Below are 27053 nucleotides of genomic sequence, written 5' to 3' on the forward strand. Positions count from 1 at the left end.
AAGCCTCCTCACTCAGTGCAGCAGGGGGGACAGGGGCAGGGGGTGAGGAGCCTGCAGTGAAGGAGGTTTGGCCAACTAGGGGGTAGCAAAAGGGAGGGTGTAAATGGTTCTCTGGGTGGCAGAAAAGGATGCAGTTGGTACAGTTCCTGTAAGGTCCACCACCACCAGGGACTGCTCGCTTGCAGAGGCCTCTGAAGATGATGTTGCTGAGAAGTTGGCCTACGTTGCAGTCCCCCTAACCTCCATGTCATTTGGTTCCTTGGTGTTGGTGGTATCAGCACCCTGAACCACAGTGGCCAACTGTTTACCCGCCTACATAGCCAATGTCCCCTTCGCCTGCTGTTGAAGATGCAATAAAGACATATCCAATAGTTTTATTATATCAGTGTAAATGAAAGTGATCATCAAGTTTTTCCTCTAAACATTTTCTATTTTTTTTCAGATTTCACTTGCTTCAAGGCTTACAAACTTTGGTTCTTTTTTCTCATTATCTCATGCACGTAGGGAACGTCTTCAGAAAACATTTGGTCACAGTTTTGAAATTAAACATTATTGCTCCAATATCATTTATCGTCTTTTCACTTAACCATTGTCAGTTCTCTCCTGGAACTGTTTAACACCTCTGAATGGTTCTGATTTGTTGTTTAGAATAGAGAACTTATGTCACAAAAAATATACCAGCAAAAATACCTTTGTACAGTGTGTGCTTGAGGCAAACAGACAAGACCTGAATTAGATTAATGCTTAAAAACTAAACTATGCATCAACATGTATAAACTAAAAGCCTATTTCCTTTGTAAGTAAGTACTTACTTACATTTTCCTTTGGGCATTTCACAAAGGTGACACTTACTTCAAGTAACCTAAGAATATTTCAAATGCTAAAAATATTATATGGATTCTGTACTGAAGTTGCATATCAAAGTTTCACACACTATTTACATACCTATGTTGTTTAAGCCATGAAGAAATAGTTTTTAGAGGGATTGACACATTTGTTCTACAGCATACGTAAATACATAGGGCTTGATACATGTATAATCCACTTTAGTATAAAGCAATAATATTTGTACATTTTTGTCAGGATGTGTCGCACGGGCTTCCCATGTTGGGAGGACTGCCCAAGCTGGAATTCCGATGATGTTTTGGTCCAGACTCATAGGTCCTCTCACATCTTGCAACAATGCAGGCTGCACAGCTGTAGACACATAGGGTCCTCAACTTCTTGACAATGTCCTCACATATCATCCTCTTCTGATGGTCCTTGACCTGTATGGATAAAAGAAATAAAAGAAAGAAAATTTGTTTTGTGACTTTTTGTTTGTCTGTATTGAAGTAACACACTTTTCAGAAGTCATTCATAAGCATTGATAAAAAGTTAGAACACAATATTTTGTATTCTCATTCTGATAAAATAAAGAAAAGCACATTTGTAGTAACCTGTTGAGTACCCTTATCCCTTGCCATGTCCTAACTTAACTAATACAGGTCAGTCACATCATCTAGGCCAGGGGTATTCAACATTTTCTCCAACATTTTCTGTAATAAGAGCTCATTCTCTTCATTGAATTCCATTGAGAAATACTGAAGGCTAAACAACTTGCGCATTGTAGCCAGGCATCTCCACTATAGGCCTGGGTAAAGTTCGCAGAGCTCTGCGTGACAAAAAAACTATGTCACATTACACGAAGTTCCGAAGGGGAGGAGTGCATTAGATCACGTAGTTCGCACTGTTTTTTTGTACCAGGTGTTTGTCCCACACTGGAAAATCAGTGCAAGAGGGTGCTGCATCTTTCTGCCACTCGAGTAGATGTTCTACTCGAGCGGCATCTTCCTCAATGTGATCAGAAGGTTTCTAAATGTGAGCAGTATTGGCCATCCGCAACCGCCCTTGTAGAGAAATCTCTTTGTGAGGAGTTCTGAAGTAAGATTTGACACACTTATGCCATCCATCTTAATGTTGGTGAGTGCAAGCAAGGAAAAAACTCCAATCTGCAGAGCGCAGAGTGGAAAAAACTCAGCAAACTCCACAAGCCAAGTGGGATTTCATGCCTAGCCCTTCCCCACACCCAGCTACATTGACTAAAGGCCAAATGTGAATGAAGCCAAAATCTATGGTTTGAACTAAATACTACAACTAAGGGGTGTTCCTGCCCTAGTGATTCCTCTAGTGAAGTGGCACACTGACACCGCTTACCAATTAATGGCTATGTCATTATCCTATGCCTTCGTGCCTGTAATGGCTGGACTAAATCTGACCTTCAAACCCAGCACTCTTTTAGAAGGCCAGAATTCCTTAGCAGAATTATGTTCTAGTTTCTCTTCCTTTATAGAGATTTGTAAAAGATTTGCTGGTAATCTGCAGACAGGACAGTGATCATAATGCTTTGGATTGCACTATGGTAGATTTTATAGTGCGACAAGCGGCCCTTTTCTTATCACTTAATATTAACATCACACCACCCAATAATAGGTGTACTCTGAAATTGGCTAGTGTATCTACGAATTCTGAGATTGTAACTTTTATAAAAGGTGCACTAAACATCGCTTTGGAGGAGATAGATAGTTTAGATTAGTGTTAGTCTAGAATGCTATTGGTCCCTGAAATTCACCTTGCTCTTTTTACTGCAGTCAGCAATATCCATCCGGGTTTAATAGAGAGTGTATGGTTGACAGAACTGATTTATTGGCTGCAGTCATTTCTGGAAACGGAGATTTGATAAGGCAAAAAAGGGCACAATACCCAAAAAAACAGAAATAGGGTATTCAGGGTTGGGACTCTAAAATTTGGGACCACATTTTTGAAGCATCAACGAATAAGGATAGCAAACAATTTTGGGAACTTGTCGCTAATGACGGACAGTGTAGAAATGATCCCCTAAACAACTTTATCCAACCCAAGGTATGGTGGCAGCAGTTTACCGATCTATATGATAAAGTAAGAGAGATTCTTTCAGCCTTAACTAAAAGTATAGTGACAAGGGACTTGCCGCCCACATATGTTTTCTATATTAAGCCCTCTGTTTCTAGGAATACCATAAATAGTATCTTGACAAGTAAGGCAGCTGGTCCTGACAAGATTCTGAGTGACCTTTTTAAAGATGACTTAGTGCATTTAACCCTATATTTTAATATGCTGGCAAATACATTACTGGAGGGTGTGCTGATCCTCACTTCCTTGAAAGAAGCTGAAATTATCCCTATCCATAAGAAAGGCTCCAAAGATTTACCACTAAATTATAGACCATAAGATGCATCACAAAACATATTTTGTAGACAGATTCAATGCACTCTGGAATCCCGGATCAATGGTGCCTCCATACTTTTGGATCTCCAAGCGGGGTTAAGCAAGGGTGTTAGTACCATAGACCCGGTGTTCAAATTTATGAGAATTGTCTGGAAAACTGTGGCCATCCAGAAAGTCCACTTTTATACAATATTTGTGGATCTGAAAACCTCATTTGATTTAGTTCCACTTTCCTAACTATGGGGAACACTAAAAGCAGCCACTATTGGATACCTTAATTTGATTGAATGAAGATACATATGGATGAGTAAGATGGGGTAAGCAAGGAGATTTCAGAGAGTGCATCAGAGTAAACGAGGGGGGGCATCAGGGGTGGGTACTTGCTCCTACGCCGTTTTTATTAAATCTAAATGATGTTGTGAGGGATATGGTTCAGTGTACGAATGATGCACCAATGATTGCGAGAATTAAAATCCTGATATTCTTCTTTGCAGATGCTACTCTGCTAGTTTCTAAAACCATGAGGGATCTCCAGACTTTGATGGTCAAATGTATAGCTGTTTGCCTAGACAAGGGCCTGGAAATAAATCTCGGGAAGATTACATTTATGTGTATAACCCCACAAACAATGTTTAGAGGTTGCATAAAAATGAATGAGCATTGCCTAGAGAGGGTCTATGACTTTGATTATTTGGGCATTAGATTGACCACTAATATGTCCTGGTCATCCCAAATTAGGAAGAGTGCTATAAACCTATCTGACCATGGGTGTGGGGTATATACATTATAGAATGCATCACTAAGGCTATATCTACTTATCAAATAAAGGCAGTGACTTGTGCCATATAAGGAGCAGAATTATGGGGCTATGTTGATATCACATTATTGGCCACCCCCGAAAATACATTTTTAAGATCGCTGATGAAGCTTTCTCAGAGTACCAATATGCTGACATTAAGGTGCCGATTCCGATCGGGTAAAATTATTTCCGGTACGACTCGTATCCGTATTTTTTTACGTACGAGTAGTACAAGTCCCGTACAAACAGCGAAGTACGATTCGTACCGTAAAAATACATACGAATTGCTTCGGGAAAAGTCTACGAGATGTCCCCGGACAGATTTACGTGCGTCGTAAAACTGAAGTCCGAGCGCACAAGTCCTATCCGTACCGGCATCCCGAATACACAAGCGTATGGAAAACGTCCCGTACGGAGCGAACTTTGTACTACCCCTACCCCGGGTACACTTGGGCCCGGGGTACAAGTCATACGGCCCCCCAACCCCACCTGCGCATGTACATGCCGTACCCCAGCACCCGCGTATGTACGTGCCGTACCCCCCACCCCAGCACCCGTGCCTGTACGCGCCGTACCCCAGCACCCATGTATGTACGCGTCGTACCCCCCACCCCAGCACCCGTGCATGTACGCGCTGTACCCCAGCACCCGCGTATGTATGTGCCATACCCCCCCACCCCAGCACCCGCGTATGTACGCCCCGTATCACCCACCCCAGCATCCGCGTATGTACGTGCCATACCCCAGCACCCGCGTATGTACGCGCCGTACCCCCCCACCCCAGCACCCACACATGTATGCGCCGTACCCCAGCACCCACGTATGTACGCGCCGTACCCCCCCACCCCAGCACCCACATATGTATGCCCCGTACCCCCACACCAGCACCCGCGTGTGTACGTGCCGTACCCCCACCCCAGCACCCGCGTATGTACGTGCCGTAACACAGCATCCATGTATGTATGCGCTGTACCCCCCACCCAAGCACCCGCGTATGTACGTGCCGTACCACAGCACACGTGTATGTAGGCACCGTAACCCCCACCCCAGCACCCGCGTATGTACGCCCCGTACCCCCCACCCCAGCACCCGCGCATGTACATGCCGTACCCCAGCACACGCGTATGTAAGCGCCGTACCCCCCAACCCAGCACCCGCGTATTATACGCCCCGTACCCCCTACCCCAGCCCCGTACTTGGACGCACCGTACCCCAACACCGTACCCCAGCATTGCGTATGTACAAATCGTACAACACCATTGCATATGTGATCACTGTACAACAACATAGCTATGGACGCACCTTACATACACGAAAACGACTCGTACTGAACCAGGACACTGTAAAACAGCACAAGGAGGGTCAATTCGATTCACACAACACCACAAAACACGTCTACAGGACAAAAAACAACTAAAAGACTGACCTGGCACATCCAAACAGTCAAACAGAGGCCCAAACGCACAACCACCTCTTATAACACACCCACCAAAAGTTCAAACTCAGCCACACCCACAAATGGACCAATAAAAAGGGCCCACAATCACAAACCATGAGCCTTTGCAACTGACCCACTGCTGACAGACAACACACACAAACAACTGCACCCATACACCTTAACTTACACACCTTCACAAAACCTCCTTCACACAGACCTCCTCTACACATACACACACACCTACACATTCACACCCACACACCCACAACCATCCACACCCACACCCCACACCATGCCCACAGACAAGAATCCAACGTTCACAAGGGAGGAGCTGGACATCCTTGTCAACGAAATCATCAGAGTTGAGCCACAGGTCTTTGGAACATTGGTCACACAGACCAGCATATCCCAAAAAACTAGCCTGTGGCAGAGGATCGTCGACCGGGTGAATGCTGTTGCACCCATCAGAAGGACCAGGAATGAATGTCAAGCCAGGTGGTACGATGTGTGCAGGTCAGTCAAGCACAAAATGAACGAGGAATACGCCCAGAGTAACATCACAGGAGGCGGGCTGCCCCGCAGACCGGTACATTACCATCCCTGGGAGGAGAAGGTGATGGCCCTGCTTCCGCCGGTGGGAGTACACGGAGTCGAAGGAGTTCGAGAGCCTGGTGAGTACACAAACAACTCACGTAACATGGGGGGAATGGCATCCACACCCCAACTACAACAAATGCACTCACCTACCCCCAAGCCCTCACCTGACAGATGCCGGAGCGCAGCTGGCGGGTGGGGGTGTAGAAGCTGAGTCTGATGTGCAGGTAGGCTTGTCTGGCGGTGTGGAGTGCCTTGTGTGCGTGGCTGAGGAGCTTACAGGTGATCCTCTTGTCGATGTGGAGCCAGTGCAGGTCTCTCAGGAGGGGGGTGATGTGGCTGTGGTGGGGGGCGTTGACGATCAGTTGTGCCGAGGCGTTTCCGAAGCGTTGTAGCCGCCGTTGGTGTGTGGATGGGAGTCCTGCGTAGAGTGCAGTGGCGTAGTACAGTCAGCTGCTGACGAGGGCCTGTGTCACTGTTCTACTTGTTTAAGTCGGGATCCACCAGTAGATCCGGCGGAGCGTGCATAGGGTGTTGTAGCAGGAGGAGGAGACGCCATTGACCTGCTTGGCCATTGAGAGGGAGGATGCGAGGATCAATCCTAGGTTGCGTGCGTGTTTGGTGGGTGTCGGTGATGTCCTCAGAGCGATCGACCACCAGGAGTTGTCCCAGGCTGAGGTTGTGGGTCCCAGGATGAGGACCTCCGTCTTGTTCGAGTTCAGTTTCAGATGGCCGCTCCGCATCCTGTCGGCGTTGGCCCTCAGACCCTTGTGGATGTTTGTCTTGCCGGTGTGAGGGTCCTTGGTGAGGGAGAGGATGAGCTGGGTGTCGTCGGCGTAGGAGATGTTTTTGAGGTTGTGGTGGCGGGCCACTTGTGTGAGGGGGGCCATGTGGATGTTGAACAGCATTGGGCTGAGGGATGATCACTCACCCCTTACACAAGCACACACCCCCGGGGCAGCCAATGGAGTCCCACACTCGCACAATGGACATGTGACACAACAAGATCAAGCCACAGCCAAAAAGGCATCCAAGGCCAAATGCGACATGTCAAAGACCCTGGATAACATTTCAATCAGTCCCCTGCAACATACCCATCCACAAGTGAACATTGATGTGAATGCTAGGCACATACAACTACCTGGAGGAACTGTGGCAACCAGAACATGTATGAAACATGGATGTCGCATGAAACAGCATTAACATTGTCTCTCTCTCACACACAGGGCAACGTCATGGATCTCCCCCCAACACTGGGGGGGAACAATCACAGGCCCAGGCTCGGCAGGAAGATGATCCCACCGGCAGCGATGACTCTCAGCACTCTGTGGATGACCCCAACCAACCTGGACCCTCTGGTGACCAAGCCCCTGCAGCACCTGCGTCAGGTACATCTGTGCCAACCACCACCCCCATTCTTGCCACATCCCAGGAGACACCCAGGAGCCCTGCCCGCACAGAACAACTGAGTCAGTCTGACCTGGAGGGACAAGGTTCTCCGGCCACCCAGGAGGAGGCAGACAACCCTGCAAATGCCAGCCCTCAGGGGTCCCGTAGACCCGATGTGCCCACAACTGCAGGCCAGGCTCGTGTGGGCAGGGGTGGTGGGAGTGGAAGCAGGCGGAGGCACGAACCTGACCAGCCAGCTGAGGGAACCGGTATGTCAAACATACGCCACATCTTGGACACATACCGGTGTGACACCAGGGGCATCAGCCAGGTAGTGGGGACCCTCAACAAGATTAAGAACCAGCAGGCCGAGCAACACGCCAGTCAACAACAACACCAAGGACGGATGGAGGCAAGACTGGCTGAGCTCCTGGCGGTGCAAATGGACATAAGCCGTTCACTCCGTCGGATCGCCGACAACATGGGCAACCCTCCCTGTGCCACCAGGCGAAGACCAGCACCAACCACATGGAGGGAGGAGGAGAGGAGGATTCGTCCGACGGAGCGTCGCAAGCATCGTCAAGGCCTGCATCTGAGGGTCCTGCAAGGAAGGTGGGTCGTCCACGGAAAAGACCGTGAGAGGCAGCGGGCCATCCACATCTCCCAGGTCACCTGGCCTGGCACCTGGCCCTCATGTGCAACAGCAGCACCTCATCCAATGACATTCTCTGCCACATGGACTTGCTGGTCACAGTCTGACCAATGATGACCAACACTGTGGTCTGGACTCTGATGACTCCAAATGACAAGGATCCCATCTCCCCCTGTGAACTTTGGATTCCATGCACACTGTATAGCACCTATTTGTCCACACTAAACAGGGCCCCCACCGAGAATAAATCTTAATTTCTACAATTACATGTTGCATTCATTTTGCATGAGTACACAACCTACGTGTGGGGAAATGTCAAACTATGCATGAGTGTTGAACTAACTCCAGCCATCCATACCCTGGAATCTGAGTCTGGGACAGGACGCACATGGGTCACAATGTATCATACTATACAGACATGGAGCACAATACTCACCCGTGATGGCCTCAAGCTGCTGAGGGGGGGCATGCATTACTGTGCGGACAGACCAATTGGGAAGCGTATCCTGAAGGCGTAGAGGTCATGGCTCATGTGGATGTTGCCGGGGAGGGAGTAACAGGTATGTCTTGCCAGGTGGGAGAACTATGTCCTGCATGCTGGAGTACAGTGGATGTGAAGAATGGTGGCCAGGGCAAGGTTGGATGCATGGAGTTGGCACAACGGATGACAGACGGCCAAGGTTGGTTTGGGGTCTTGGGTTGTGGCCTGCCTCCTGAGTGTGGGTGAGGAGTCTGAAGGTCATCCTGCAGCACACAGTGATCCATTGCAGCTATCTCTGGTGGACGGTGATGTGGCAGGGACGCGGGATGTTGAAGCTGAGGTGTGCACATGCAGCCTGGATGTGGACAAGTTTCCCGGGAGTTAGGATGTACTTGCTTCATAGAGGGCGGGGCAGTAGTTGACATGGCTGGTGTCGTGGGCCTGGGGGATGGTCTGTCTTTCCCTGGAGTGGATCTATCTGTGGATCATGTGCATCATGCAGAGGGTGTTGCACCCTGAGGTACAGATGCTGGTGATTAGCATGGCAAATGTGAGTGACGAATCCATGATGCACACCATCTTGTGTGCGTGGGCACTGGGTGCATGTGCAGGGCTCTTGGGGGTGGGACACAAGCAGTTGACCCACCTGTAAGGGGACAATCATCAGATGATTACCTCAGTCTTGTACAAGTCCAGCCTCAGGTGGCTGATGTTCAGCCATTCATCAATGGATCTCATGCCTTCTTGAATGTTGGAACTGCAATGGCTGCATCTTTGGTGAGGGTGAGGAGCACCTGGCTGTCAATGGCATACGAGCTGAGGATGAGGTGCTGTGTGCATGTGATGCCGGAGAGGGGGACCTGGACACATTGTAGATTGACACGCTGAGAGATGATACCTGGGCCATGTGCCAGATGATGCCACTATACTACATGCTGAAGGCTTGAGTCCCACTCCCATGGCCTTGCTGGTGTACGGAGCCGGTGGGGAGTAGGAGAGCCATGACCTGGTTGGTGTGACAGGGCCTGGAAGGCGGGGCAGTGCTGTGTAGGCAGTTGGAGTTGCACACTCATCATGCAAAGGTGTCGTGTGTGCGCCTAGGATATGCCTGAGAGCAGGCGGTAGCTTTTCGGATGGACAATACTTGGAGGGTGGCTGCAACATCAGACTGTAGTGTGATGTGGGTCATGTAAGGACATGAGGGTCGTGCAATGTGCACGTTGCATGCGCTGAAGGTCCAGCCTTTGGCACCACGTGGCCGCAACAGTGGCACTGACAAGCTGATGACAGCCAAATGAATGGGTGGGGGGAGGAAGGGAGGAGCATCTTTGAGGTGTGTGTGTTGCCAAATCTGTAAACTTTGTGTGCCCTTGCTGCAGGGGCCGCAGCAGCAGGTGGCATGTCCTGGAAACTATGCCACAAGTTGCACACAAAGACAAGGATGTCAGAAAGGACTACTGCAACCGGCGTATGTAAAGGAAGGAGTGTCCGGTTTCCCATGGCACGCCCAGAGACAATGGATGCACAATCACCAAAGATGACTGACACCGGATCATAAAACTGAAGGACGAGCTGCGCACAGGATACACACCCTCAGCAGGTGTTGACGTCCCGTTGTGGTCACCAACATGCCCAAATACATACACAACCATGGACATCATGCACAATAGAGATTCTAATCCCTGAAGAAGTGCATGCATGTTGCTAAACTACACATACACTCATATGCACAATCTTTGACAACTATGCCAGAGATGCCGCATGCAAAGTGGCAAGAGACCTGCATTGACAGAGATGAGGCATCTTGGAGGGTGAGGAACACCTTTATTACTCAGGTTCACACCTAGGCAAATGCATCAATATGAACAGACTCACAGGTAATTTGGCTGAACATGTGGGACCTACACTGGACACCCCCTTCACAACACAGATGCTGTAAATCCATTGAACTGGCACACAAGTGAAGGGGGTGAGCCAAACACCCCCTGCTGCACACAGAGGGGCTGCAATTCCCCATTGATCCTCTCATGGGGATGTCCCACACTATGTCTACCCGTAGCATCCTGTATATGTTTCAGAGGGAAGTTGTACACACATTGATGCCTTCATCAGAATCCACAGTCCCATTACAGATGACTGTTACGAAGGGTGACTATCAATACATGGGAGTCATGCAACATGTCATGTGCCCCATGGTGAGTCGACATGTATGTATAGTAACACAACATGCACAGGAGCAGTGCCCACACATTCCAAACACCTACCAACACCAAAATGTCGTGCAGCAATCCTTAACCAAAAAGGCTTTTCACCATGTCTGTGCATGGGACGCTGATTCAGCACACGTTGCAATACTCATGAGGAATAGCGGGAGGCCAACGATGACACAAGCAGACAGCATGCTAAACTACCTGGGGATGACAGACACACAAGAAGTCAGGGAAAAGATTGTTATCCGCATGCATGGTCATTTACTCTACAGGAATAAGTGTGTCACCATGCTATATTAAAATTGAGTGTCTAAGCTAAAATGTGTAGAAGGACATCATCACTCGAGTGACACATCTGAACACACCTCTAAGTCACTTAGCATACAGTCAGCTGGACACACACATTGCAACACATGCCACACAAGGCTCCAGGTGTGCACACTCAGACCCATGGACTCACCATTATGAGAAGAAGTTGCGTATGAGCTGACTCCAGATGTCGTCCTCCTCCTCCTCCTCATCCTCACTTGCCCCGTGACCAAGCCCTTCATCCTCCACGGGTGGATGTTCCTGCTCATCCGGATCCAGGATGAGTGGCACAGCCTTCTCCACTGCCATGTTGTGCAGCATGCAGCATACGAGGAAGATCTTGCAGGCCTTCACCGGGGAATATGGGAGGGACCCGCCTGTCTTGTGAAGGCACTGGAATCTGCTCTTCAGGAGGCCAAACGTCCGCTCGATCACTCGCCTGGTCTGCCCATGTGCGTTGTTATAACGGTGATCTGCAGCTGTTCTGGGGTTGCGGAGAGGCGTCATCAGCCATGGCATGTTGGGATAGCCAGAGTCCCCTACATGGAAACATCATGTAAAGAAGTGGGTCAGGAGATGCCGTAAGATACAAAAATAGCGCTAAACAAAGGACAAACAGAGTATACCCACCAACAAGACATGCTCATTCGTTGTGCAGCCGCAGCATCATTTCTGGCACCCTGCTATGCCTCATGATGTAGTCATCGTGTGCTGACCCTGGAAAACGTGTACAGACATGGGAAATAAGCATGTTAGCAAGACACACCACAAGGGCATTTATCGAGTGGTAATGTTTACGGTTGCGATAGGCGACCTCCTGTGCCTGTGGTGGTACCAAAGCCACATGTGTCCCATCAATAGATCCAATTACATGGGGCATCCCTCCCAGGGCATAGACCTCACCCTTGACACCTGTCAACTGCTCACGAGTTGGAAAATGGATGCATTCATCCAGGTGCTCCAACATGGCTTCTAAAACATCATGCAGGACACGGCTGAACATGGTCTGTGACATGCCACCCACATCAGCTATGGTGAATTGAAACGTACCAGTGGCAAAAAAATTTAGGGCTGCCATCACCTTCATCTTGGGGGTCAGCGCAATAGGATACCTGTGTCGCGGTTGGAGGTGTTGTTCAAGCTTTGCGGTCAAGTTCTCAATCAACTGTTGCGAGAAGCGGTAACATCTTATGCAGTCATGTTCCCTCATGGCACCCAAGTCTGGCATTGGTAGGGGGAGAGGCGGTGCCCTGCAGGAAATTGGAAGGAATAACGAAGAGTGAGTACATAAGAACATCAATGTCAATGAACTGAGCACATGCTCAACTGCTACTACACATCTGCTAAATACAGAGTCTGGTCTGTGCAATACATCCAGGACACGTATGCCAGCCAGGTGATACTCCTACGACAAGCCAGCTACACCTGTTGATAGTCAAGTTCTACATGAAATGCCCCGAAACTAGCTGTGGGCCAGTGTAAGTGAACAGCCAGACATCACAGGTGTGACATACATCCACATATCTGCATTTGAAGGATGTCATCTCATACAGACTGCTGGCGGCAAGCTAGACGCACAGGTCACATGTCATTGAAAATGTACAGATCACATACATAGCGATGAAGGGGTACACCTGAAAAACGAAAACCCAGACATGGATACAGGGCAGATATGTCCTCATGTCAAAAAATCATCTTCGAAGCATCCAGACACACGTAACGTGTGAATCCACATGTGGCATGGTGTGCGTATATATGTGCCATGCCCATCTACACACATGTTGGATGCAGCAACAGCAGATGCAGTTGACGGAACACCAACAGCAAGCTCATGGGAACACATGACACACACAGGACATAGTCACATCGGGGCACGCTGGCACTTAGATGTCAGGTGTTAGTGTCCCTGTCCCTGGCATCAGGGGACAGTTGCGGGAGTTGGTGACTGTGCCATACCAGTGATGCAGTGCTTGACACGTTTGTACTACATGCACACATGTGCAAAGTGGGAAGGGGAAGTGTGCCACATACTGCCCCATTGCACATGACATGTGTACACAGGTCATCACACATCTATTGTGCTAAAACATGAGGAGACATGTGCCATATCACTGCCTGACACACCTAGGCCCTGCACATGAAGGACTGCAATGACAATGACTTGATGTACAGCCGTGCACGAGTCTGACACCTCCATTCCTTTCGTGTGCGCCTCCTATAACCAGTGTAAGCTGTGAAACTTCCCGTACACATGCTCTAAGGGCGTGTGAACAGTCCGTATCATTACATTGGTGTTCCCACTGGAGTACGGGTGTGTGTACGGACCGTACACACATAAGTGTACTACCAGTGTGTACACGTACGTGTACACACTGGTCGTACGCGTACGTGTACTACGGTCGTACACACACACTGGTCGTACACGTACGTGTACACACTGGTTGTAAACGTACGTGTACTACGGTTGTACACGCATGCTGGTCGTACACGTACATGTACACACTGGTCGTAAACGTACGTATACACACTGGTCGTACATGTACGTGTACGAACGTAGTACACGTACGTGTACACACTGGTCATACACGTACGTGTACTACGGTCGTACACGCACACTGGTCATACATGTACGTGTACACACTGGTGGTACACGTACATGTACGACCGTAGTACACGTACGTGTACACACTGGTCGTACACGTACTGTACACACTGGTCATACACGTATGTGTACTACGGTCGTACACGCACACTGGTCGTACACGTACATGTACACACTGGTCGTACACGTACGTGTACACACTGGTCATACACGTACGTGTACGAACGTAGTACACGTACGTGTACACGCACACTGGTCGTACACGTACGTGTACTACGGTCGTACATGCACACTGGTTGTACACGTACGTGTACGCACTGGTCGTCCCAAGAGATCGCAATGTTTTTCGTTTGGGTTTCCAAAGTACTCACAGGTCTCAGAGTGTGAGGACACCTTCAGCATTGAGGTCTGTTATTTGGCCTTGGGTGCCCCAATACTGTTTTGTTCACAGTGAACAAGAGGTGGCATGCCTTCATAGTCTTGCTGTGCTCAACTGTTCCCAGACACTAGCTTCTCAGTGTAAATCGATATCAAGTTCTTTGCTGTTGTATCATAATCTCCATTGTTTCCAAGTGGCATGGTGGGTCAACCAACTGGGGAGTGCAGGCTTACATATGTGCGGACTATTCTAGATGTTACTCATGATGCATTTCCTGATATGCACTGTGACATTTTTTTTTGGACTCATGTGTCAGATGTATACAGATGACTGATTATTTTCTGTATCTTCACCTTGCCCACAGCATCATCAGAGGACACCGAGGGAGACACCTGCACGGACGTGGAGGAGGGATCCAACACCGCTGCCACCACTGCTGGCGAGTCTGCGGGAGCAAGTGGCACGGAGGGCGAGGGGAGTCAGGCGGAGGACCTGTCTAGTAACAACACTGACTACGACGCTGACGGGTCCGAGGCTGAACTCCTCGAGGGGGCGGAGGCTGCTACAACACCTGGCAGCAGCACTACATATGTCACCGCCCCCTCCATTCCCATCACCGCACTCCCAGTTGCTCCGGTCCCTTCTGTCTGTGCTAGGCAACACCGTGTCTCCTTCATGCCAGGCACCGCACCCCCTGCCCTTGTCCCCCCTGCTGCCCTCACTGCAGAGTCTGTGGACATTCTGCGGCAGTTGCAGGTTGGCCAGACATCGATGCTGAATGTCCTCCATGGCAGGCATGTCATCAGCGATGTCTGACCAACGGATGTTTCTGAGGTCCATGGACTCTTCACTGACAGCAGCAGTGAGTCTCCTGCAGCGCTTCGTCCCCCCCTACCCCTGCACCATCTACACTTCCCACTCCCATGCCTGTCCCAAGCACACACAGACATTCCCAAGCACGCACCCCACCAGACACAGGCAGCACACCAACTCTTAAGGGCAAGCGCACTCCTCCTGGCACACACACTCAGGGGGATGAAGGCACACCCACTGGGTCAGGGGCACACAGGCATACACGTAGCCACAGTCCGAGTCCGCATGCCGCACTACCCAGTCCCTCCAATGGCACTCCCCTCGGCTCCCCTACCACAAAACCTGTCTTGGCTGTGCTGGGCCTCAGCCCCTCTTGCTCTCCAGCCCGCAAACGGGAACGGCACTCCATGGGTAGGGGAGTTGAGTCCACCCCCCTGTCCACCCCTTCCCTCAGTAGCGCTGCACCCCATCCCTCCGAACCCCCCTCCTTTAAGCCTGTGTTTTCTTGCAGGGTATACGCTGGACGACCTGGCAGCAGTGTGCAGCGCCGAGCTGACCTCCACCTTTGGCGCTGCCCCACCCCCTGTGGTGGAGGTGTCCGTCCCTGCACCCACCACACCTACCCTTACACCTCCTGTCCCTGCGGTGCCTGGTCCTTCCCCACATGATGCCCCCCCCCAGTCGACGAACCCGAGCGTTCTAATGTGCAGGCAAGCTAGGGGAGACGCGTGGCCATGTGTCCCCCCCAAGGACTTCTGATCTGGACTGGCCATGTGCCTTTGTAAATAGTGTCCTTTTATAAATTTTCATCTCATGCTGAATAAAGCATTTTCTTTTCACTTTGAACACTATTGCATTTCAGGTATTGATGTGGGTGCTGATGGTCCAGGAGTTGGGGTTGTGGTAATGTGTTATGTTTCAGGAAATAGTTGGAGTCTGATGCTCATGTGGTGGACCATGGTATCTGCGTGCCATCACAAGGTCTCTGCAAATTATCTTTGGTTGTGTGTGCTATTTGTGTTTGGAGACATTGTCCCAAGGAGTGTTCCTTCCTCTGTGGCACCTGACATCTTACCTGCAGGGAGTTGCACATTTGTTGTGCTGACTTGTGTCTACATTTCCTTTGCTGGTGATGGATCCCTTCAACTATGGCCATTCCTGCTCAGCAATGTCTCCGGGTGCATCGTCTGTGCCATCCCTGCTAGTCACTGTACTTGTGTATTGAGTATGTTGTAATGCATTAATGGCGACATTTTCAGCACTATGCATGTGTGTTATCCCAGCCTGGCACACAATTGGTACTTGTTCTGCAGGGTATTTGGGCACCTGACTGACAATTGTGGGCATTGTATCTGTGGGAACTCCACCCTATTCCTTCCATGAGAGGCAACATCTTGGTGGCTGTCCCAGCACCTGTACATTCCTATCAGTCCTGGGATGTGCGTGACAGTGTGTGTTCCCTTTGGCTCTCTTAGTTTAGTGGGCATTGACATGAGTATACAGTCTTGTGGCATGATCTCTGTGTGTGTATTGTGCTGCATCCGCCAGGGGTGGGTATGCATGTGTCATTTGTCCTCACACCCACATGTGTTGTGTCATGCAGTGGGGGAAAGACATCCATCCTCATGGGAGTGGGACACTGCTGTCAGTGATGTGTTGTTATGGCACTATCAACATAGTCGAACATTAGGGATGCGTACATACACCCATGGAGTTGGGGTCATCTGATCATGATGTACACACCCCTATGTCTCTGTCCACTGCTGGTATTCCTCTGCACCCACCCCTCACATGTCTCTGTCCACTGCTGGGAGTGATATGCACCCACCCCTCACATGTCTCTGTCCACTGCTGGGAGTGATATGCACCCACCCCTCACATGTCTCTGTCCACTACTGGTATTCCTCTGCACCCACCCCTCACATGTCTCTGGCCACTGCTGGGAGTGATATGCACCCACCCCTCACATGTCTCTGGCCACTGCTGGGAGTGATAGGCATCCACCCCTCACATGTCTCTGGCCACTGCTGGGAGTGATAGGCACCCACCCCTCACATGTCTCTGTCCACTGCTGGTATTCCTCTGCACTCACCCCTCACATGTCTCTGGTCACTGCTGGGAGTGATATGCACCCACCCCTCACATGTCTCTGGCCACTGCTGGGAGTGATAGGCACCCAACCCTCACATGTCTCTGGCCACTGCTGGGAGTGATAGGCACCCACCCCTCACATGTCTCTGTCCACTGCTGGTATTCCTCTGCACCCACCCCTCACATGTCTCTGTCCACTGCTGGAAGTGATAGGCACCCACCCCTCACATGTCTCTGTCCACTGCTGGGAGTGATATGCACCCACCCCTCACATGTCTCTGTCCACTGCTGGGAGTGATAGGCACCCACCCCTCACATGTCTCTGTCCACTGCTGGGAGTGATAAGCACCCACCCCTCACATGTCTGTGTCCACTGCTGGGAGTGATATGCACCCACCCCTCACATGTCTCTAGCCACTGCTGGGAGTGATAGGCATCCACCCCTCACATGTCTCTGGCCACTGCTGGGAGTGATAGGCACCCACCCCTCCCATGTGTCTGTCCACTGCTGGTATTCCTCTGCACCCACCCCTCACATGTCTCTGTCCACTGCTGGTATTCCTCTGCACCCACCCCTCACATGTCTCTGTCTACTGCTGGTATTCCTCTGCACCCACCCCTCACATGTCTCTGTCCACTGCTGGTACTCCTCTGCACCCACCCCTCACATGTCTCTGTTCACTGCTGGTATTCCTCTGCACCCACCCCTCACATGTCTCTGTCCACTGCTGGTATTTGTTGGACAGGCCACCCGAAGGGCTTGCTCCCTCCCCGCATGGCAGGGCCCAAGCCCCGGCCCGCCAGGCGTGACCCACAAGAATCACCCGCACCCCGTCTCCCGACGGAACTCCTGCCCCCGGACCTCCATGTATCACGGGACCAAGCCACCACCGGCTCCCCCGGCCGGATCAAGCCGCCATCTTGGGCCCTGCGCCACGAGGCCGCGTGGCCTCCACCCGACCCTAACCCTGGGCCTGGCCAGCCCCGACATCCCGGCACCACCATCCACCCAGGAGGTGAGCGGACCACTTGGCAGGTCAATGGGAGAACGAAGCGTCAAGGGCTCTCCCCCGCCAGGTGCCGATCGCCTCCAGCTCCCCCAGGCGCTGGCTCCACCCCCTGCTGGGTGTCTGGACACCTTCATCCCGGACCCTCCGACCTCCAAGTGCGAGGGTCCGGACATCAAAGGGCGCCAGACCTATAACTAGGGCAGCTCCGGAGCAGGACGGGAGTTGTATCCTGGAGTCGAGAGACACCGAGAGAACTCAGCCTTGACGGACTACTGGCGCTGCCGTAGCCCTACCTTGTGAACTATCGTCCTGCCTGCTGGCGCTGCCGCGGCCTTCTGCAACATCCATCCTCGTCGGGACCTGCTGGCGCTGCCGCGGTCCGTTGTAACGACCATCTTCATCGGGACCTGCTGGCGCTGCCGCGGACCGTGTATCGACCATCTTCCCGGGACCTGCTGGCGCTGCCGCGGACCGTGTATCGACCATCTTCCCGGGACCTGCTGGCGCTGCCGCGGACCGTGTATCGACCATTTCCACCGGGACCTGCTGGCGCTGCCGCGGCCCGTCCCAGCTAGAACACCAAGCTCGAGGATTGTGAGCTATCCCCCATACCACCTCAACTACCAGACTGGTAACCAGACTGTCCCGCTACCCCCTCTTCCCCATCTTGAGAGACTTGAATCGAGGGGACCCCTGAGTCCAGACCTCCTTGTACCATTTCATCGTACCTTAAGAAATTGCCTATAAAGAACGCTGAATCTTCTCCTTGTGCGGTGTCTGTCTGTGGGGGGGAAGTTATTTATCTGTACGATCGCTGGAGACGGCTCTCCCCGGAGACCTCTCCCCTTGTCCTCAGCCGACCCTCCCGGTCCGTCTAACATTGGTGGCCAGCGGCGCGATCCGAATCAACGCGTAATCGTACAGAGAGTAGCTCACCCCACGACAAAACCACGATGTCAGCCAAAGATAGCGGTTCCACTGAAAAGTTCCAAATGGATAAGTTGGAGGAATATAGCCACCGCAAACTTAAACAATTCTGCATGGAACTAGGCATTGCTACCACCGGCCTGAGTACCAAAGACGATTTGAAGCACGCCCTTGAGTCGTGGGCAGAAACTGGGGTCACCGGATCCCCCGACCAAAACAGTGTCGCATCAGAGGGGAACGTCACGGCTCCCGAGGAGCGGAGAACGAGCCTCTCGCAGGAGGAGATCCAAGAAAGAGAAAGAACCAGATTACATGAGTTAGAGATGGCACGACTCAAGATGGACGGTGAACTAAAGTTAGCCGAGCAGAAACTAAATCTAGAACATCTGCGGCTCCGAGAAGAGCGAGAAGAAAAACAGAGACAAAGAGAGCTCGAGGAAAAAAGAATAACACTTGAACACGAGCGCAAACTGGCGGAAATAGAACTTCGGAAACAGAATAAAGAACCGGGGGTGCCTGAGCGACCGCACACCCCGGGAGCAACCGAGAAAAAAGTCCACATCCCCAAGGATGTTGTCCGAGAGTATGTCCGAGAAGACGACATACAACAGTGGTTCAAAGCCTACGAGATCGCCATGACCTCCCACCGGATCGACCGGAGTGATTGGGGAGCCGGACTATGGGGGAGGTTCGTCAACGAAGGCCGCGATGCCCTATTGCAGCTCCCAGATCACCAGATGTCGTCCCACGACCACATGAAGGCTGCCCTCCTCAACCGCTACGGCCTCACACCCGAGATGTACCGCCAGAGGTTCAGAGACTGCACCCGGATCCCGGGTACAACTTGGGTGGAGTACGTCAACTATTTCAGCCGAGCCTTCGAGGGTTGGATCAAGGGGAGCCATGTAACGACCTACGAGCAACTCTTTAACCTTATGGTATGGGAGCACCTGTCGAACAACTGTTTCGTCGAGCTCAGGCAGCACCTCCTCGACAGTAAATTGACTGACCCCCGGCAACTCGCCGCCGAAGCTGACCGATGGGAAAGCACCCGAGTGGGCCGGAGAGGACCACACGAGCAAAACCGAAACAACCAAGGCCAGCACCGTCCCCGGGGAGGAGGAGGAGGCCAGGGGCGGGGGAGAGACACCATCCCGGCAACCCCCGTGGCCAGCACCCCACCCCCGGCCGGCCGGGGCAACCCCCCGATGCGCCCGGGGTTCCGAGCCAACGTCACGTGCCACCGATGCCAGCGAGTCGGCCACTACGCCAATGACCCGAGCTGCCCGCAGAACCAAACACCAAAGCCCCGCCAGGTAGCTGCCGCCGCCCTGGGGGAAGAACGACTATCAGAGGAACAGGAAGAATATGAGCCGGCCCAGCAAGAGTGGGAACCGGCCGCCATGGTTCTAGCGTGCCTAGGGGGAAAAGACATGGTCCCGCGGGCTCCCCTACCCGCCAACACCCGGAAATACGGCCAGTGGGTGACCATTAATGGGCGTCGGGCCGAGGCCTTACGTGACACAGGCGCCAGTGTGACGGCCGTCCGCTGTCACCTGGTGAAGCCCGAGCAGATCCTGCCGAACATTCTCTGCCCCGTCCGCTCAGCCGACAATTCCGAAAGTCTGTGTCAAATGGCCTGCGTCCCCTTCGAATGGGGAGGGGTCTCCGGCCTGTTGAAAGTGACGGTCCGGGATGATGCCCCCGTGGACTGCCTCCTGGGGAATGACCTTGAGAGTTCCCCGTGGGCCACCGTCGAAAGAAGAGAGCACCTGGGGATGCTGGGCCTCCCGGACTGGGCCTGCGTAACCACCCGGTCCATGGCCGCCCGTGCCGTCCCCCGATCAGAAGAACCAGAATGGCCAGCACCTCCACCCCCGGTCGCCCCAGTAGAGGACAACGACGAGGCCAACCCCCCAGAACCAACGGCCGAAGGGGTCGCGCAACCCCAGGACCTTCCCGGCCTGGCTCAGTGGCGTCAAGAAGGGGGGCCCACCCAAGAACAGTTCCGCCAGGAGCAAAAGACCTGCCCCTCCCTCGAGGGACTCCGCCAGCAAGCCAGCGCCCAGAGCGCAGGGGACTCCACCGGAACTCATTGGGTCTATTGGGATAACGACCTGCTATACAGCGAACAAAGAATCGCAGAGCTAGGGGCCAGTCGAGTGCTGGTGGTACCTCTCCGCTTCAGAGACTTCCTCCTAACTCTGGCCCACGATGTCCCCCTGGCTGGACACCTGGGCCAGGACAAAACCTACAGTCGCCTAGTGACTCACTTTTTTTGGCCGAAGATGCGGAACAACGTCCTTAACCACTGCCGGTCCTGCCCCACGTGCCAGGCCAGTGGGAAGAGCGGCCGTAAGCTGAAAGCCCCTCTGCAACCCTTCCCAGTGGTCACCACCCCGTTCGAGAGGGTAGGAATAGACATTGTGGGGCCCCTGGACCCCCGCACGGCACAAGGACATAGGTTCATCCTGGTACTGGTGGACCACGACACCCGCTACCCCGAGGCGGTACCCCTACGAACTGTAACAGCTCCGGTGGTTGGCCGGGCCCTAATGGGGATCTTCTCCCGGGTGGGCTTCCCCCGGGAAGTCGTCAGCGACCGAGGAACGAACTTTATCTCAAAGTATATGAAGTCCCTCTGGCAACAGTGCGGGGTCACCTACCGATTCACGACCCCCTATCACCCCCAGGGGAACGGACTAGTGGAGCGATTCAACCGCACCCTCAAGGGGATGATTGGGGGATTAGAAGAACCCCTCCGTCGCCAGTGGGATGTACTACTCCCGTGCCTCCTCTTCGCCTATCGAGAAGTTCCCCAGAAGTCCCTCGGCTTTAGCCCTTTCGAACTCCTGTACGGGCACCCTGTGCGAGGGCCCCTCAGCCTCGTCAAAGAAGGTTGGGAGATGGCCCCCCTAAAGACCCCTCCAGACATCTTCAAGTACCTCCTGGCCCTACGCAATCAGACCCGGCGCTTCAGGGAGATGGCCAAGGCGAACCTCGAGGCCAGTCAGGAGGACATGAAAAAATGGTACGATCACAATGCCTCCTCCGTCGAGTTCGAACCTGGTCAACAAGTGTGGGTGATGTCCCCCACCGAACCATGTGCCTTGCAAGATAAGTGGACGGGGCCCTTCAAAGTGGTCGAGCGCAAAAGCCCCGTCACTTACCTCATCGACATGGGGACACCCCGGAACCCCCTTCGGGTCCTCCACACCAACAGACTCAAACCACACTTTGTGCGCTCAGAACTCAGCCTCCTGATGGCTACGGACAGTGGGGCAGAGGAGGACTCCGAACCCCTCCCGGATCTCCTGAAGACTCAGGAGAACGACGGTTCCGTGGACGGGGTCCGGCTCTCCGATGCCCTCACCCCAGAGCAACGCCAGGGCTGCCGGGACCTCCTGCTGCGGTTCGCTACACTGTTCTCCCTCACCCCCGGGATCACCCCTTGGTGCCTGCACGACGTGGACACCGGGGACAGTCCCCCTATCCGACACCGGGCCTACCGCGTGCCAGATCGGGTACGGGCCTGCATCCAGGAGGAAGTGGCCAAAATGCTCACGATCGGGGTCATCGAGCCCTCGGACAGCCCCTGGGCCAGCCCGGTTGTACTGGTCCCCAAAGCCGCTGCCCCCGGCACCACACCTGAACTGAGATTCTGCGTCGACTACCGGGGCTTGAACGCTGTCACCCGGACCGACGCTCATCCTATCCCCCGAGCGGATGAATTGATCGACCGGCTGGGGGCCGCCCGCTACCTCAGCATCTTCGACCTAACAGCGGGCTACTGGCAGATCGGTCTCACACCCCGGGCTCAGGAACGGTCCGCCTTCTCTACCCCCGATGGCCACTACCACTTCAAGGTCATGCCCTTCGGCATGAAGAATGCCCCCGCTACTTTTCAACGTCTAGTGAACCAGGTCTTGGCGGGGCTCGAAGAGTTCAGCGCCGCCTACCTGGACGATATCGCTGTGTACAGCCGCCACTGGTCCGACCACCTCCTCCACCTCCAAGAGGTCCTGCAGGCCCTCCAGCGGGCCGGCCTCACGATTAAGGCCGGCAAATGCCAAATTGGTCAAGGGTCCGTGACCTACCTCGGGCACCAGGTGGGAAGCGGGCTGGTGGCCCCGCTGCAACTTAAAATTGCTGCCATCCAGTCCTGGCAGCCCCCCGTCACCCAGACCAAGGTCCGAGCCTTCTTGGGGCTCACCGGCTACTACCGGCGGTTCGTGAGGGACTACGGCAGCATTGTGGGGCCCCTCACGGGTCTCACGTCCAAAAACCAGCCGAAGCGGATCAACTGGACCCCCGACTGCCAAGCGGCCTTCGAAAAGCTGAAGGCCGCCCTGTGCACCGCCCCTGTGCTCCAGGCCCCCGATTACAGTCGGGAATTCATTGTACAGACGGACGCCTCCGATCACGGCATCGGAGCGGTTCTTTCCCAACTGAACCCCGAGGGTCATGACCAGCCGGTGGCCTTCATCAGCAGACGTCTCCTGGTCCGAGAACAGCGCTGGAGCACAATCGAGAGGGAGGCCTTCGCAGTGGTGTGGGCCCTCAAAAAGCTCCGGCCCTATCTCTTCGGTACCCACTTCCGGGTACAAACCGACCATCGACCCCTGCAGTGGCTGATGCAGATGCGGGGGGAGAACCCAAAACTATTGCGCTGGTCCATCTCCCTGCAGGGAATGGACTTCACCGTGGAACATCGACCGGGCCAAGACCACGCCAACGCAGATGGCCTGTCACGCTTTTTCCGCCTCGACGAGGAGAGTCCCCAGGAAGGTGGGTGACTCTCCCCGCCTTCAGCTGGGGGGGACGCATGTTGGACAGGCCACCCGAAGGGCTTGCTCCCTCCCCGCATGGCAGGGCCCAAGCCCCGGCCCGCCAGGCGTGACCCACAAGAATCACCCGCACCCCGTCTCCCGACGGAACTCCTGCCCCCGGACCTCCATGTATCACGGGACCAAGCCACCACCGGCTCCCCCGGCCGGATCAAGCCGCCATCTTGGGCCCTGCGCCACGAGGCCGCGTGGCCTCCACCCGACCCTAACCCTGGGCCTGGCCGGCCCCGACATCCCGGCACCACCATCCACCCAGGAGGTGAGCGGACCACTTGGCAGGTCAATGGGAGAACGAAGCGTCAAGGGCTCTCCCCCGCCAGGTGCCGATCGCCTCCAGCTCCCCCAGGCGCTGGCTCCACCCCCTGCTGGGTGTCTGGACACCTTCATCCCGGACCCTCCGACCTCCAAGTGCGAGGGTCCGGACATCAAAGGGCGCCAGACCTATAACTAGGGCAGCTCCGGAGCAGGACGGGAGTTGTATCCTGGAGTCGAGAGACACCGAGAGAACTCAGCCTTGACGGACTACTGGCGCTGCCGTAGCCCTACCTTGTGAACTATCGTCCTGCCTGCTGGCGCTGCCGCGGCCTTCTGCAACATCCATCCTCGTCGGGACCTGCTGGCGCTGCCGCGGTCCGTTGTAACGACCATCTTCATCGGGACCTGCTGGCGCTGCCGCGGACCGTGTATCGACCATCTTCCCGGGACCTGCTGGCGCTGCCGCGGACCGTGTATCGACCATCTTCCCGGGACCTGCTGGCGCTGCCGCGGACCGTGTATCGACCATCTCCACCGGGACCTGCTGGCGCTGCCGCGGCCCGTCCCAGCTAGAACACCAAGCTCGAGGATTGTGAGCTATCCCCCATACCACCTCAACTACCAGACTGGTAACCAGACTGTCCCGCTACCCCCTCTTCCCCATCTTGAGAGACTTGAATCGAGGGGACCCCTGAGTCCAGACCTCCTTGTACCATTTCATCGTACCTTAAGAAATTGCCTATAAAGAACGCTGAATCTTCTCCTTGTGCGGTGTCTGTCTGTGGGGGGGAAGTTATTTATCTGTACGATCGCTGGAGACGGCTCTCCCCGGAGACCTCTCCCCTTGTCCTCGGCCGACCCTCCCGGTCCGTCTAACAGTATTCCTCTGCACCCACCCCTCACATGTCTCTGTCTACTGCTGGTATTCCTCTGCACCCACCCCTCACATGTCTCTGTCCACTGCTGGTATTCCTCTGCACCCACCCCTCACATGTCTCTGTCCACTGCTGGGAGTGATATGCACCCACCCCTCACATGTCTCTGTCCACTGCTGGGAGTGATAGGCACCCACCCCTCACATGTCTCTGTCCACTGCTGGGAGTGATAAGCACCCACCCCTCACATGTCTGTGTCCACTGCTGGGAGTGATATGCACCCACCCCTCACATGTCTCTAGCCACTGCTGGGAGTGATAGGCATCCACCCCTCACATGTCTCTGGCCACTGCTGGGAGTGATAGGCACCCACCCCTCACATGTGTCTGTCCACTGCTGGTATTCCTCTGCACCCACCCCTCACATGTCTCTGTCCACTGCTGGTATTCCTCTGCACCCACCCCTCACATGTCTCTGTCTACTGCTGGTATTCCTCTGCACCCACCCCTCACATGTCTCTGTCCACTGCTGGTACTCCTCTGCACCCACCCCTCACATGTCTCTGTTCACTGCTGGTATTCCTCTGCACCCACCCCTCACATGTCTCTGTCCACTGCTGGTATTCCTCTGCACCCACCCCTCACATGTCTCTGTCTACTGCTGGTATTCCTCTGCACCCACCCCTCACATGTCTCTGTCCACTGCTGGTATTCCTCTGCACCCACCCCTCACATGTCTCTGTTCACTGCTGGTATTCCTCTGCACCCACCCCTCACATGTCTGTGTCCACTGATGGGAGTGATATGCACCCACCCCTCACATGTCTCTGGCCACTGCTAGGAGTGATAGGCACCCACCCCTCACATGTCTCTGTCCACTGCTGGGAGTGATATGCACCCACCCCTCACATGTCTCTGTCCACTGCTGGGAGTGATATGCACCCACCCCTCACATGTCTCTGTCCACTGCTGGGAGTGATATGCACCCACCCCTCACATGTCTCTGTCCACTGCTGGGACTCCTAGGCAGACACCCACCCACCCACCCGCACCCTTGGTGCTGTACACTGCTGTCCTGGCCATGAACACACCCCAATATACTGGTTATATGCTGCACCAGGCCCTAAGCCAACATTCGTGGCGTGTGTACGCCTTGTATCACTAATGTACTGGTGCCCTAGAGGTACGGGTGATGTGGTCCGTACCCCCGGCCTGAGGGAGTGGGTACGGCCCATACCACCATTGTAGTGGTGATGTAGGGGTACGCGTGGTACGGGCCATACACACGCTTTGAGGGCGTGGGTATGGCGCGTACCCCTACATCACCACCACAATGGTGGTACGGGCCGTACCCATGCCCTCAAAGCGTGGGTACGGCCCGTACCACCATTGTAGTGGTGATGTAGGGGTACGCGTGGTACGGGCCGTATCCACGCTCTGAGGGCATGGGTATGGCCCATACCACCATTGTAGAGGTGATGTAGGGTACGCATGGTATGGGCCCTACCCACGCTCTGAGGGCGTGGGTACGGCCCGTACCACCATTGTAGTGTTTATGTAGGTGTACGCGCCGTACCCACGCCCTCAGAACGTGGGTACAGCCCATACCACGCGTACCCCTATATCAACACTACAATGGTGGTACAGGCCGTACCCACGCCCTCAGAGCGTGGGTACGGCCCGTACCACCATTGTCGTGGTGATGTAGATGTACGCGCCATACCCACGCCCTCAGAGCGTGTGTCCGGCCTGTACCATGCGTACCCCTACATCACCACTACAATGGTGGTACGGGCCGTACCCATGCCCTCAGAGCGTGGGTACGGCCCGTACCATGCGTACCCCTACATCACCACTACAATGGTGGTACGGGACGTACCCACGCTTTGAGGGCATGGTTACGGGCGTACCACCATTGTAGTGGTGACGGGTACGTGTATGCGGGGATTGGTGGACACGCCCCCTGAAGTGACCAGACCCTGGAGGTAATGTATGGACAGTATATGGTATTTTTAAAAATAGGTAGAGGTTATGTTTCCTGCCCCTCGCCCCCCCTTTGCCCCTGGGTGTTGTGCTGACTTTCTGCAGCATGCGCGGCGGTTTCGGTGCACCAGGTCGTAGGCTAGGAGGGCCGGGA

This window comes from Triturus cristatus, chromosome 8 (assembly GCF_964204655.1).
Source record: "Triturus cristatus chromosome 8, aTriCri1.1, whole genome shotgun sequence".
NCBI lineage: Eukaryota > Metazoa > Chordata > Amphibia > Caudata > Salamandridae > Triturus > Triturus cristatus.